Source organism: Dermochelys coriacea, chromosome 9 (genome assembly GCF_009764565.3).
Source record: "Dermochelys coriacea isolate rDerCor1 chromosome 9, rDerCor1.pri.v4, whole genome shotgun sequence".
NCBI lineage: Eukaryota > Metazoa > Chordata > Testudines > Dermochelyidae > Dermochelys > Dermochelys coriacea.
Window position 1 is genome coordinate 53,180,727 of NC_050076.1, and position 14,799 is coordinate 53,195,525.

Genomic DNA, 14,799 nt, shown 5'->3' on the forward strand with positions numbered 1-14,799 from the left:
GTGAGCACCCTTCCTCCCCCTGAAGTGTGTGACTGGTTTGGCTCTATTTGCATTTGTATCAATTTCACATCAAAACAAAGTTTGAGAGAAGGGGAAAAACAAATCCTAGTCTCCAGGGGCCGGTCACTAGCTCACTGCAGGAGCAGGCAGTGCAGCTAAGTTTTGTTAAACAATCTCTTGCAGCTTGCCATCCTTAACCTCTTCCTTGGAAATGTCTTCAAAGTTTCTAAAATGCCTGCAATTGCGTTGGGTATTTCAGGGATAACAGGGCAGTCAACCACTTGGGCAACTGGCTAAGGAATGTGATGGGTTCTCCATTGCTTAGAGACTTTAAATTAAGTTTGGGTGTCTTGCTAAAAGATAAGCTTCAGCTCAGCTAGAAGCTATGGGCTTGGTGCAGGATCACTAGTGAATTTCTCCAACCTGTGTTATGCAGGAGGTCAGAGTAGACCAACACAATGGTCCATTCTGGCCTTCAAAGCTCTGGGAGTGTTCTGCGTAAGAATCCCCAGATTCCACAGTTCTTTGTTTTACCTCTATACCAAGTGTCCATTCAGGTCAGGCCTACATGTTGGCATTTATAGGAATGGAGCTGGCAACTCCCTGGATGTGCTCTGCACTGCTCCACCCACCTACCTTTGCTTGGCTCTTTGTGGGCTGATTCTGAGACAAGAACTCTGTTGGTGACGCATCTTTTGTCCTTGTCCTCTGCACCCCCTCACCACAAGATGGCATTGCATCACCCAGGAATGCTGGATATGTCTACACAGTGATAAAAGAACTACACCTGGCCCAGATCAGCCAACTCAGGCTCGCAGGGCTATAAAACTGCAGTGCAGATGCTTGGGCTGGATCCTGGGGTCTGAGACCCTGCAAGGGCAGAGGGTCCCCAAACCTGGGTTCCAGCCTTGGCCCGAATGTTCACACTTCAATTTTTAGCCCTAAAGCCTGAGCCAGCTGACTCAGGCTCAGAGACTTGGTGCCACTGGGTTTTTTATTGAAGTACAGAAATACCCACTGAGACACAAGACAACAGCCATCAGGACTGATGAGCTCTCCCTCTTGTTTGATGTACTCTAGGCCCTCATGCTGAACAGTTGTGGAGCACCAGAAACTCCCATTGGTGTGTGTGAGAGCTGTAAGGAGTCAGGATTTGGCCTAACAGGAGTTTTACCAATGTGGTGCACACGGAGTATGGACTTCATGTTTTGGTCAAAGCATTCACAGGAATAAAACCATGGATTTAGTGATTAGTAGAAAGGGTTGCAGTTTGTATGTGGTGAGGGCTGTATACCGAAGACCTCATGTGCCACCATAAAATCATTAGAATAAAGGCAGTGCAGTAGGCTTCTAAAAATGTCCACAATTGTCTTTGTTATGTTCCCTTTAATAATGAAGAAGTTTGGTCTCTCTTACTGTGTTGTAAAATCAGATATTGGCTCTTTACTCCAGTTTAGATACTCTTCTTTTTATCTTTGTTATCTGTGTTTAAAATAAACAATCAAGAATAAAAAAAAAATCCTTGTATGCGAATGACTTGAATACACTCTATCTATCACCCCATCTCTTTAACTAAATGGATTTTTTTTCTTTGGTACTCTTCACAGGCTTAATTAGCAATTTTCAACACCAATTAAATCACTATCAGTTAATCCAACCATCCCATCAGAGAGAGCCATTAGCTCGCTAATAATCTGGTTAGTATTGAAACACATGTGTGTCTTCCACCTTAGAAATACAATAGTGATTTTGTCAGGTCAGTTTCCCTCAATTCTGATAACAGCTGTCCCTCTGCCCCCCCCCACCCCCCAATGAAGGTGACAGCCAGTTCTATCCCAGGACCCCACCCACCCCAAAATGAGGGTGACAGCCAGTTCTGTCCCAGAAGCCTGCGGGATAGCAGGAATTTGAAGCAGGGTTCAGCTTTCTTCTTAATGGTGAACCTTAGAGTGATCAATGTTCAGAGGCAGCAGGAAAAGCAAGGCTTGCCTAGTCAGAAATCTTGGCAGTTACAAATTTATCTCTGAATTAATCCCCTGAATATGTCCATGAGATGACCAGTAAGCAAGTTAGTCTTCTCCTGAGACTCCTGCCAGGAAACCTGCTGATCTTTCAGCACTGAAGTCAATGGGACTGCTAACCACTTTCCAGTGAAGCAAGGGCTTTGCTGGATCAGGCAAGAGTGTTTCCTTTGCAGTCATGCTGGGTAGTATTTGCGGTAGGTGTAGACCCACTGAGGTCCATGTTCCCCACTGGGGGTATAACTGGGCTCCATCATGCATTACCGTTTAAGGTTTGTGCTGGGGTGTTTACCCCACTAGGGTGGTGAAAGCAGCCAGTTAACCCACCTGGCTGTGCCTAGAGGGCGGGGATCATTGGTGGAGAGAAGCTATGGGAAGGACCAGTCTCTGTAGTAGTCCCTGGAGCAGTGAAAAGATTGCAGGGGAGTGCTGCTGTTCTGAAGAAAGGGCAGGGAACTGGAGCTGTGGTACTTTGAACAAGACCAGGGTGCATGGATGTTGTCTGGGTCCTTTGAACTCTAGGAGTGTACTGTGTGGGTGAATCTGAGCGCCCTCAGCCTGAAGGAAGATTGACACTGATAACCAACCTGGAATCTCAGACAATGGCAGAGCCAGAACCTCCTGAGTTGTGGTATTGCGCTTGATTTTGTGAGCTGAGCTGTCTGTTAATGAGTTATCCTAAGAGAGGATTGGGGAAAGTATTCCTGAGAAGCCCTGAGAAGGGGAAACTACAGATGGAGTGTCTGTAATGCTGCCCCCAGCCAGGACGGGGTGCTCCAAGATGGAGACCCTGTGACTGTTCATTTAAGTGTACACTGTGCTGTCAATATGGAATCTGGGTTAGGTTTTTTTTAAAGCTAACAGTATCTCTTATGAGAGACAAGGTGGGTAAGGTAATACGTCTCATTCGACTGACTTCTCTTGGTAAAAGAGACAAGCTTTTGAGCTCTAGAGAGCTCTTCTTCAGGGTTGTAGTTCTTGTTGACTTATGACTTATCTGTGATACTTACATAGCCCCTGTCACTGTAAGGTGCCCAGATGCTACAATCTCTATTGTATTTATCCTCACAACACCCCTCAGGGACAGGGCAAGGCTATTATTCTTCACTTAATAGGGGGGAAACAGAGGCACAGGCTAAATGACTTACCAAGGTCACACAGGACATCTGAGGTGAAGCAGGGACTCAAACCAGCTCTTCCAAGGCTCATGCCCTAACCAATAGCTACTAACCTGCATTTAAATAGGTTTCAGAGTAGCAGCCATGTTAGTCTGTATTCGCAAAAAGAAAAGGAGTACTTGTGGCACCTTAGAGACTAATAAATTTATTTGAGCATAAGCTTTCGTGAGCTACAGCTCACATAGTGACCAAAGCTACAAGTGTAATGTGTTTAGTAGTTATTGGTGAACTGTACAGTCAATTGCTTGACCACACTTTTGTTCATTACGAAATCCACTCAAGAGACCAAATAATCAATATCAGTCAAGTTTATTGCTAAGCTAATAATAGTGTAGTACGGGTAACTTTCTGGGATGCTGTCTAGTGCCGCTTTGTTAAACTCACTTTACACAGAAGCTGTTTCCAGAGTGATGCATTTCAGTGAGGGGTCTTCATAGGATGATTTCACAAATTACAAAACTCTGTACATGTCACTAAAATCCAGCCCATCAGTTTGCACTAGTTCCTCAATATGTTGGTCTGTATCCTCCCTAGCTTTGTTTTGGACACCAGTATCCCAGATACTGGTCCATGACAGTGCCTCCCCTGCTTGTGCCAGGGAAGAACACTGAATGTATTTTGCCTTTGACAAGTTTTCTGTTTGCTAATGCCAAAGCTGATGTCAGCTTCCCAAAGCATTATGGGATACTGGGCATAAGTAGAACAGGATTATATAAAGACAGGCCACTTCAGGCCACATTACTGCTAGAAATATATATATATATATATATACACACACGATATAATGTTATATTGATATTGTGTTCTTTATGCCTATTAATAGATGTGGTGTGATTGATAGATAAATTAGCCCAGCATGTACTGGTCAACACAGCTGAGTGACTCTCTGATGAATAACAAAACCATAGCACAACTGGCAATTTGAGACTTCATTAGTAGGGACTCGTGGCTGGTCAGAAGTGAGGTGCATCCACAGAAATGTGAGAGCTTGTAGTGGGGATTGTAGGGGTGAGGCAGGACAGGTTGAATGTGAATTGGCAGAGCTGCAAGGGGGCATTCCAAGTTCAGTTCACTGCTATGAGCCCTTTGCTTTCATGGGCACTAATCTTGCCCACTGCTAATGCTTCAAAAATATTCTCTTTAAAATGTGGCATTCCTCCTAGAGAGTTTGAGCACCTCAAAACCTCGAGTTTGCAAAGGAAGGCATTTAGCAACACATTAGTCAGAAGAAATCTTACAGTGAGAAATTAAATATTGCTATTAATTGTTGGGTTTTTTTCCCCTGGTGGATTATATGAAGTATTGGATTTGGGTTTTTCTCCTTACATTAAGCAGGGGGATGTAATGTAGGCATAGATGTACAGTGAATCCTCAAGTACTCCATGTTTTTGAATTTTTTTGAAGAAAGGAGGAGTGGTGGAATATGAAGGATGGCCACGGGGACATGTTCTACTTTAGTCTTCTCGTGTTCTGCTACTGCACCCATCACTCTGGTATCAAACCCTCCACAAGTACATTAAGAGACATGGCTAACGTCTATCACAGGGAGGTCACAGAACCATAGGCCTAGAAGAGACTGCAAGGGTCATCTAGCCTAACCCCCTGCCAAGATGCAGGATGTGTTGGATGTCTAAACCATCCAAAAGAGATGGCTATCCAGCCTCCTTTTGAAAACCTTCAGCGAAGGAGCTTCCCCAGCCTCCCTAGGCAGTTTGTTCCATTGCCCTACTGTTCTTACAGTTAGGAAGTTTTTCCTGAGATTCAGTCTAAACCTGCTATGCTGTAGTTTGAACCCATTGCTTCTTCAAATTTCTCTAGTTTGTTCTTTCTTCCTTCTCCTCGGACAGTAGATTGGGAAAGAAATATGAAATTCAAACTGTAATTTTTATCTGTGTTTTTAATTAGAAAAGGCAAGCTCAGAGAAGCACAGCATGCAATAGATCACCAGTTCTCATTAGATAGATATACTCAGCAGTACAGAGAATGGTACTGGGTCTGTAATTTCCATGCAAATGGGGTGGTGCCTTTTCTTAAGGGATAAAAAGATGGATGCCTCATTTTCATTGAAATAATCCCATTCTCAAATGTGTTCCCTAACTCCATTCATTTATTTGAGAGAGGCAGTGAATAGTGGGCAGTGCACTGGACTGGGACTCAGGAATGGAGCTGGTAGGAAAACAGATTTTTCCATCCCACAAACTTTTTTGAGATTTTTTTCGGGGAAATTCAGCAAATTGGGGGGGAAAGCCAAAATTGGAAAAACAAAATTTCATTTCAGGTCAGTCAAAATGTTTCACTTTGGTTTCAATGTCTTTATTTTAAAAAAGGGAAAACAAATGTCAAAACAGCCATTTTGAAACCAAACCTTTTTGTTCCAAAACTGATTTCCAGGTTTTTTTTCTAAAGCAAATTTTGTAGAAATCAATACAATCTAAAAAAAAATCAGTTTACTGAAAACGATGTTTTCCACAGGAAAACTGCTTTGCCAAATTTTTTTCAACCAGCTCTATTCAGGAGACTTGAGATCCATCTTTGGTTCTACTATTGGCTGCTGGGTGACTTTGGATAAATCGTGCTGCCTCCCTGTGCCTCAGTTTCCCCATGTGTAAAATGGGGGTGATGATACAGGCTGCCTGTGTAAAGTGCTATAAGAGCCACTGATGGAAAGCACTGTGTAAGAGAGAGGAGGTGGTATTATTCTCTCCATTGAAAGTACCAGATCATTGCTGAGAACACCAGCTGGCCACCAGTAGATTAACAGCTCCTCAGAACAGCAGATGATGGAGAACCTGCAGCCCTTAAAAATGGGAAAACAGCAGCTGTGCTGCAGTGTTTTAAAGGAATAGCACAGACTCCTTTGGTACCTCTCTGAGGATCAGACGTGTGCGGTTGTTCAGTGTCCAGCACTACCTGACCTTATGTTGCCAGTTGTGGCTATGTTCTGCTTGTACAATAGCAGTATATGATGCAGGGGACCTGGGAGACAGCCAACACAGAGGCATCAGCCTGTTTCTCCACATTTGAAATGATCACTTCTTGGACCATCTCATTCTACAGCACGTGAGAAAGGCTATTCTCGACATAGTCCGAAGTAATACACAAGTTGTTCAAGGAGTGACCATGGTGAAGTCCCTACATAATATTGTCAGGCTTGGGAGATTTTTATATTTATAATTTTGATGGATAATATCAATGTTTCTTTTTAAGCATTTTGTTTATATTTATCGATTTTAAACTTTCACAGTTATAGGAAATTACAGAGAGGTGGGTCAGATAACGATGATTGAATGACAGCCACTAATAAGTGCCCAAGCAGCATTTTTCTTACTTTGCCTATCTGTAAACTTCAATTATTATTGATGGACATATTTTTCATTGGTTTGCATGTGTACAGTGAAATTGACATTTACCGGTAAAAATCAAATCCTTCCAAACCTAAATATAATTATGTTCAATGTATCCAAGGGTGGAGATGTTTGAAATGCTAAAATGGGGGAGTTCAACTTTTTGGGGGTAGGAAGTGGTCAAAAAAGAAATGCTGACTCTAGTAAAAAAGACCCAGCTCCTCAAAGGGAGTGACTTGAGTAGGAGTTGGGTGCCTAATTACCTTTGAAGATCTGAGCTAAAGACCCTCCTGCCTGAGGGGAGAACATTAGAATTCTTGCCCTCGGCATGGAGGCTACCTATGCACACAGTAAGTCATGAAAAATACGATATCCCTACATGAAAAAAAGGAGTCAGGGTGGCAAGAAAAATCCCACTAGTGTCAAATGGCAAGAGTCGAGAGGTTATTTGACCCAAACAGGTATCCTTCCGAAAATGAAAATGCCACTCAAGTGGGGCCAATAGAAAGGAACATAAAGCGTATAATGAAAATATGGAGGGTTAAGAGGGGAAATGAGGAACAAATAGCCAAAAGCCTTTTAAACTTGAACAGTTTCTTGTTAGTTTTTATCAGAATCAGGAAACCAACGAGTAAATCAGTAGGCTACCTGGGAACAAAGTGAGCAATGAGGTCGGTAAAGGGCATTGCATATGATTTCTTTGCATCAGTCTTCTCCAAAAAGGATTCTGGGGAGATACCAGCCTTGCACTTGGGATGACCATACTGCAGCCCATAAGGCTAGCTTAGCCTTCATTATATTCAGCTGTAATGCAAGGAACCTACAGACCTGTATCTACAAGATATTATCTAAAGCAAGTTAGCATAAGTATGGTCAAATAAAATACACCTGTGACCCTTGAACAGATAAATGGCCTGACAGTTACCCATGGTTTTTGTGGAAGTAGGAATAGCTTGCTTCAGAGCAGGAGTTGAAGCCTAACGGTAAACAGTAACCGCAGAAATATAAAAGCAATAACCGCAAATCAACTTGAGCAAGAGGTGATGGATATGATAAGTACACCCCAATATTTTGAGGGTGAGGAAGTTAGATTTGGACATGGAAGGCTGAGCATTAGCATGAATATCTACCATCAATCTTGGACAATGAGGAACCTGGGCCATTGGATTCCTTTGGCATGCCATCAGGTCCTCAAGGAAGGATATAAATGTACAAATCTAAGAGCATATGCAAAGAATGATACCACAGATATCCCCAATACTGTATTATTCCTATCTGGTTATGTGGGGGAGGTTTTCTGGATTTCCCCCTGATTTTAATAAACATCAAAGGCTTTACTTTGGCAAGAACACTCAAATTGAGGGCATACACCTGCAAGGTATTGAACTAGTTGGTTTTAGTTCTGTGTAGCCTGATTCTTGGAAAGCTGCTGGAGCAATGTACAAAACATTCTGTTTGTGAATATCTGCAGGATTACAGGGTGACCACTAGCAGCCAACATATATTTACCAAGAACAAATCATGCCAAACCAGTTTGATTTCCTTCTCTGACAGGATAACTGATTTGGTGGATAGGGGACTTTGGTGGACACAATATAGCTGGAGTTGAGCAAGGCTTTTGACACAGACTTACATGACATTTCTGATAAGTAAGTTGTAGAAATGTGGGCCCAACAGAATTACCATTAAGTGGATACCTAATTGATCAAACAACGAGTAACTATTAATGGAATGATGTCAGATTGGAGGGAGGTCTCAAGTGGATCACAACCTCAACATGAGTCACCAATGTGAAGCTGTTGCAAAAAAAGCAAATGCAATTTTAGATTGATTTAACACAGGCATAGCATGCAAGTAACAGGAGGTGATAGTACCGCTCTACTTGGCGCTGGTTAGTCTTCAGCTGGGGTACTGTGGAGTTTTGGTCACCAATGTATAGAAAGGATGTAGAGAAACTGGAAAGGATCCAGAGGCAAGTGACAAAGATGATCAAAGAGATGGAATGCTAGCCATATGAGCAAAGGCTGAAGGAACAAGGTATGTTTAGTTTGGAAAAGAGGAGATGAAGGGGGGACATGATAGTGGTCTTCAGATACTTGAAAGGCTGCCATAGAAAAGATGGAGAAAATTTGTTCTCTCTTGTCACAGAGGACAAGACAAGAGGCAATGGGTTCAAACTACAGGATAGCAGATTTAGATAAAATCTCAGGAAAAACTTCCTAACTGTAAGAATAGTAGGGCAATGGAACAGACGTCTTGGGAGGTTTTAGAAGCTCCTTCACTGGAGATTTTCCAAAGGAGGCTGGATAGTCACCTGTCTTTGATGCAACAAATCCTGCATCTTGGCAGGGAGTTAGACTAGATGAACCTTGTGGTCCCTTCTAACCCTGTGATTCTGGGACAAGAAGCATACTACTCTCATCTCATTAATCAGATCAACTGGCAATCAATATAAGTATGATTACGTTTAAAGGATCAGATATCAGTACCTCATCTTTATTATCTGTAAAGAGTCAAAAGAGGAGGTGCTGGACCAACCTAAGCCACTTGCTAACCCATGCCATTAATTTACCAGAGTTGAACAACAAAGAATAAGAATGAAGGATCAACTTTCAACCTAGCAAAAGGTTAACAGTGGCATGATTCAAGGACCCATGCTAAGACTGGTGCTTGATCTGTTCGATAATAATATAGGAAAAGGGGAGGGAATCGTGAGTTGGAAAAATGTGCCAATGATGCAGTTGCTTCAGTTTGCACAGAGATGTTGGATAGCTTTAACCATGCTAGGTGAGTAGGCAACCCAATGGCAGCTATACTTAAATGTTGACAAATGCAAGTCAGTGTGTATTGGAAGGAATAATGCAACGAACTCTTACACATTGCTGGGTTTTAAATTAACTGTAACCGCTCAGGAAGAAAACCTAGGGGCTATTGTGAACAGCTCACTGAAAACATTGGCTAACTGAATGGGAACAAACAGAAAAGCAAACAAAACATCAGGATGTACAACGAATATCATTTCTGCTGGTAGTGCCTGGAGACCCCCACCATGGTATGGGCTAGGACCCCACTGTGCTAGGCATAGTGCAAACCAAGAACCAAAAGACAGTCCAATGAAGGACAGAAAAAAGTACTCATAGTGCTTTCAGATATACCAGAAACATATATATCAGAAATTACCCTTGAAACCGTCTCTTCTTTCTATATCTTTGTTATAAAGCATGGCCACAGATTTAGCCTTTGCTTAAGTTGGTCTTAGAGCATGTCCCATGCTTTGCTTACTATTATGATAGAGAGCCTACAGTATTTTTGACATATTCTTTAGATGGTTCAATGTGTTAAATATTTAAACACCAGCCACCAGACTTTGAAATTCTAGTAAACCTCAGCTGGTATATAAGGCTTATGGCGGAGTGTTTTTATTTCCTTATCTATGTTAGTAATAAGCCCTTAGGGTATTAATGCAGAACGGATGCATAAAATCTAATTTACTGTTCAGTACTTGGGCTGCAAATTTCTTTTTTGCATTTAGACAATGGAACACTATTGATCAGTTTCACTTCCTGGTTTTGCATGCACAGTGCTTATGTGGAGGTTTCTAACCCTGCAGGGATGCTGAAATATATTTTAAAACATATTTTAAGGGATTTTGAAATAGTCTGACAAAAACGCTCTCTTCTGCTCAGATACTACGGTGAAGGGCAGAAGTATAAACCCCCCTAAGATTAAGGTATCCATTTTTCATTCCCCCCCCACTAATGCCTAAAAGAGTTGACAACCTCTTTTTTAAAAATATAATAATAATAATAATAAAGAATGTCAAGCTTACAAGAAGGAGCAGGAAAACAACAGACTAGAAACCCATGGAGAAGGAGCGAAATTACAGAATGTTTAGATTAAAAAAATATTTTCCCAATTTGATTAGTATCCTCCTTTCTCAGAACAATGTGTATCACCTCCTGCCCCGCAATGCACATAAAGTAAGTCTATAGTTCTGGGATATAGTGACTCCTGGTCTGTGATGTTCCTAGAATTCCTCTGTGGAATTGCACCTTCATTATATACAGCTGAGGAGGCATTATTCCTTACATTATCTACCGAGCCAGCACAATTACCACTTAAGTTCTAGCACTATTTGGCTTCTCAAATGTAATGGGCAGATATGTACTGCAGACATTTATGTGGCTTTTCCACCAATTTGTGACTGAAATTACTTTTTTTCTTCCTTGAAAAATGTGTATTCACTGCATATAACTTCTCTACTTTTTTGGCTAGCATAGTGTTTGGAGAAAGGTGATGATATGATGTTGTTCTAGCGGGACTTGTGAACTGCTTCCTTCTGACTTTTACCAATAATAATGTTTTTTGGCATAATCTGATGCATTTTGAGGTTTGTTAAAAAACATTTTTCTATTATTTTTTTTTTATTAGGGAAAAGTCTTTGAAGAACACATTCCTTTTTCTTTTGTAAACATATGGAAAGTATTAAACTGCAATCCCCTTTGTGGAAAATATCTCATGAACAGCCTTAGCTACTTATTAGGGCAAATATATCTTCTTAGCTATTTGTTGTTTGGTTCAGAGTAAATTTTAGGTCAGCAAGAGCCCAAGAAGTCTGTGTTAATTAAGTAGGGCATCCCACTCATCTTCTACAGCAAAAATACCTGTTGTCCTTAAGAGTACTCAAACTGTGGTCTGCAGAGCACTCGGTGGTGGTCTGCAGAGAGCTGTTTGCTCATGTATAGTGCTGGTTCCTCCTCCTCTTCAGTTTCAGCTGCTTATTTGCATTAAAGAGTCAGATAAAAAGATATACTTTCCAGATATTACTCTATCATGCTGAAGTCAGGGAGAGGCAGTGTGGGCTAGTAGATAGAACATTGGACCAGGAGACTGCCATTCTATTCCTGGCTCTGCTGCTGGCTGACTTTAGGCAAGGCATTTCCCCCCCCACCTTGGTTTCCCCAGCTGTAAAATGGAAAAACTATACTGACCTCCAACTCATTATAGAAGTGCGCTATACTGAAATTGTGTTCTACCGCTTTAAATTCTCTGAGGTTTCCCAGATCCTACTTGCAGGCTGGCATCTCTGTAGGGAAGCATGTGATCTGGGCATGTTCTTCTTCTTTCATATGGCTTGGGTAGGTAGCAACTGTGATGTTGCACTCCATATGCTTTATGAAAATATGCTTATGAATGTGAATAGGATGTAACTGGAATATGCTTTATGCAAAAGGTCTCTTGTAAGGTATCGTTACAACGCTTATAATCTACTGAGTGTGTTCATCCTATTTGTTTGCATGTATCATTTCTATGTCTGGAGTTAGGAGAATAAGATGTAAACTTGTATTACTGATGTAAACATATTAAGTGGAAGCCATTAAGGGTGCTTCAGAATCAATGAACTGTAAATGCTCTCTTTGCTTGTAAACCTTTCTGTGTATGTGTGGGCCAGCCCAGGAAGAATGGAGACTGGGGTCTAGCAGGACATGTGACCATGTCACATGATACTGGAATCCATCTTAATCCTTTTACTTTTCCATTGATGAGGTGGGGGTGGGGACAAGCACAGACAAAAGATTCCCGCCTTGTGCCAAAGCAATAAAAGGGGATGCAGCAGGACAAAAGGGGCTGCCAGTCATGAGAAAGCCCCTAGTTATCACCTGAGATGTCTGCTGGAACTAACAAGGACTGTACCAGGGGAAAGGATTGGGACCAGAATACAAAGGGGTCTAGTCTGTGAAAGAAGCTTATTGGAACATCTCTGAGGGTGAGATATTACCTGTAATCAGTTTCTTAATGTATTAGGCTTAGACTTCCGTGTTTTTGCTTTATTTTGCTTGGTGACTTACTTTGTTCTGTCTGTTGTTACCTGAAACCACTTCAATCGTACTTTTTATACTTAGTGAAATCACTTTTGTTTATTAATGAACCCAGAGTAAGTGATTAATACCTGGGGGAGCAAACAGCTATGCATTTCTCTCTATCAGTGTTATAGAGGGTGGACAATTTATGAGTTTACCCTGTATAAGCTTTATACAGAGTAAAACGGATTTATTTGAGGTTTGGATCCCATTAGGAACTGGGTGTTTGGGTGCTGGAGAGGTAACATGCTGAGCTGTTTTTGGTTAAAGTCTGTAGCTTTGGGGGCATGGCCCAGGCTCTGAAACTGTGTTGCAGCAGGCTATCATGTCTGGCTCAACAAGGCAGGGTTCTGGAGTTCCAAGCTGGCAGGGAAAATGGGCTCAGAGCTAATTTCAGCACATCAGGTGACAGTCCCAAGGGGGTCTCTGTGACCGAACCCGTCATAGCAACAACTACACATTTATATCTAAGTTTGATAGCCAGCATATTGTCACAGCAGTGAGCTGGTGAATATGCTTCAGGCTCCTGGCAAAAGAATGAAGGGGACATTCAGATATGACGTGCTATATCGTTTGTGCTTGTGACCACAGCTGCATACAGGTGTTAGCCTCATTTTCCATTTAAAGAGGGTTTGTCCACATCTTCCATGAGATTCATAGATACTAAGGTCAGAAGGGACCATTCTGATCATCTAGTCCAACCTCCTGCACAGCGCAGGCCACAGAATCTCACCCACCCACTCCTACGAAAAACCTCACCCATGTCTGAGCTATTGAAGTCCTCAAATCATGGTTTAAAGACTTCAAGGAGCAGAGAAGCCTCCCTCAAGTCACCCATGCCCCATGCTACAGAGGAAGGCGAAAAACCTCCAGGGCCTCTCCAATCTGCCCTGGAGGAAAATTCCTTCCCAACCCCAAATATGGCAATCAGCTAAACCCTGAGCATATACGCAAGATTCACCAGCCAGATACTACAGAAAATTCTTTCCTGGGTAGCTCAGATCCCATCCATCTAATATCCCATCTCAGGGGATTAGTCCTATTTACCCTGAATATTTAAAGATCAATTACTTACCAAAATCACATTATCCCATCATACCATCTCCTCCATAAACTTACCGAGTAGAATCTTAAAACCAGATAGATCTTTTGCCCTCACTGCTTCCCTTGGAAGGCTATTCCAAAACTTCACTCCTCTGATGGTTAGAAACCTTCATCTAATTTCAAGTCTAAACTTCTGGTGGCCAGTTTATACCCATTTGTTCTTGTGTCCACATTGGTGCTGAGCTTAAATAATTCCTCTCCCTCTCCTGTATTTATCCCTCTGATATATTTATAGAGAGCAATCATATCTCCCCTCAACCTTCTTTTAGTTAGGCTAAACAAGCCAAGCTCCTTAAGTCTCCTTTCATAAGACAAGTTTTCCATTCCTTGGATCATCCTAGTAGCCCTTCTCTGTACCTGCTCCAGTTTGAATTCATCCTTTTTAAACATGGGAGACCAGAACTGCACACAGTATTCTAGGTGAGGTCTCACCAGTGCCTTGTATAACGGTACTAACACCTCCTTATCTCTACTGAAAATGCCTCTCCTGATGCATCCCAAAACCGCATTAGTTTTTTTCACAGCCATATCACATTGGCAGCTCATAGTCATCCTATGATCAACCAATACTCCAAGGTCCTTCTCCTCTTCCGTTACTTCTAATTGATGCGTCCCCAACTTATAACTAAAATTCTTGTTATTAATCCCTAAATGCATAACCTTACACTTCTCACTATTAAATTTCATTCTATTACTATTACTCCAGTTTACAAGGTTATCCAGATCCTCCTGTATAATATCCCGATCCTTCTCTGAATTGGCAATACCTCCCAGCTTTGTATCATCTGCAAACTTTATTAGCACACTCCCACTTTTTGTGCCAAGGTCAGTAATAAAAAGATTAAATAAGATTGGCCCCAAAACCGATCCCTGAGGAACTCCACTGATAACCTCCCTCCAACCTGACAGTTCTCCTTTCAGTAGGACCCGTTGCAGTCTCCCCTTTAACCAATTCTTTATCCACCTTTTGATGTTCATATTGATCCCTATCTTCTCCAATTTAACTAATAATTCCCTATGTGGCAGGGTATCAAATGCCTTACTGAAATCTAGGTAAATTAGATCCACTGTATTTCCTTTATCTAAAAAATCTGTTACTTTTTCAAAAAAGGAGATTAGGTTGGTTTGGCACGATCTACCTTTTGTAAAACCATGCTGTATTTTGTCCCATTTACCATTGACTTCAATGTCCTTAACTAATTTCTCCTTCAAAATTTTTTCCACGACCTTGCATATTATAGATGTCAAACTAACTGGCCTGTAGTTACCTGGATCCCTTTTTTTCCCTTTC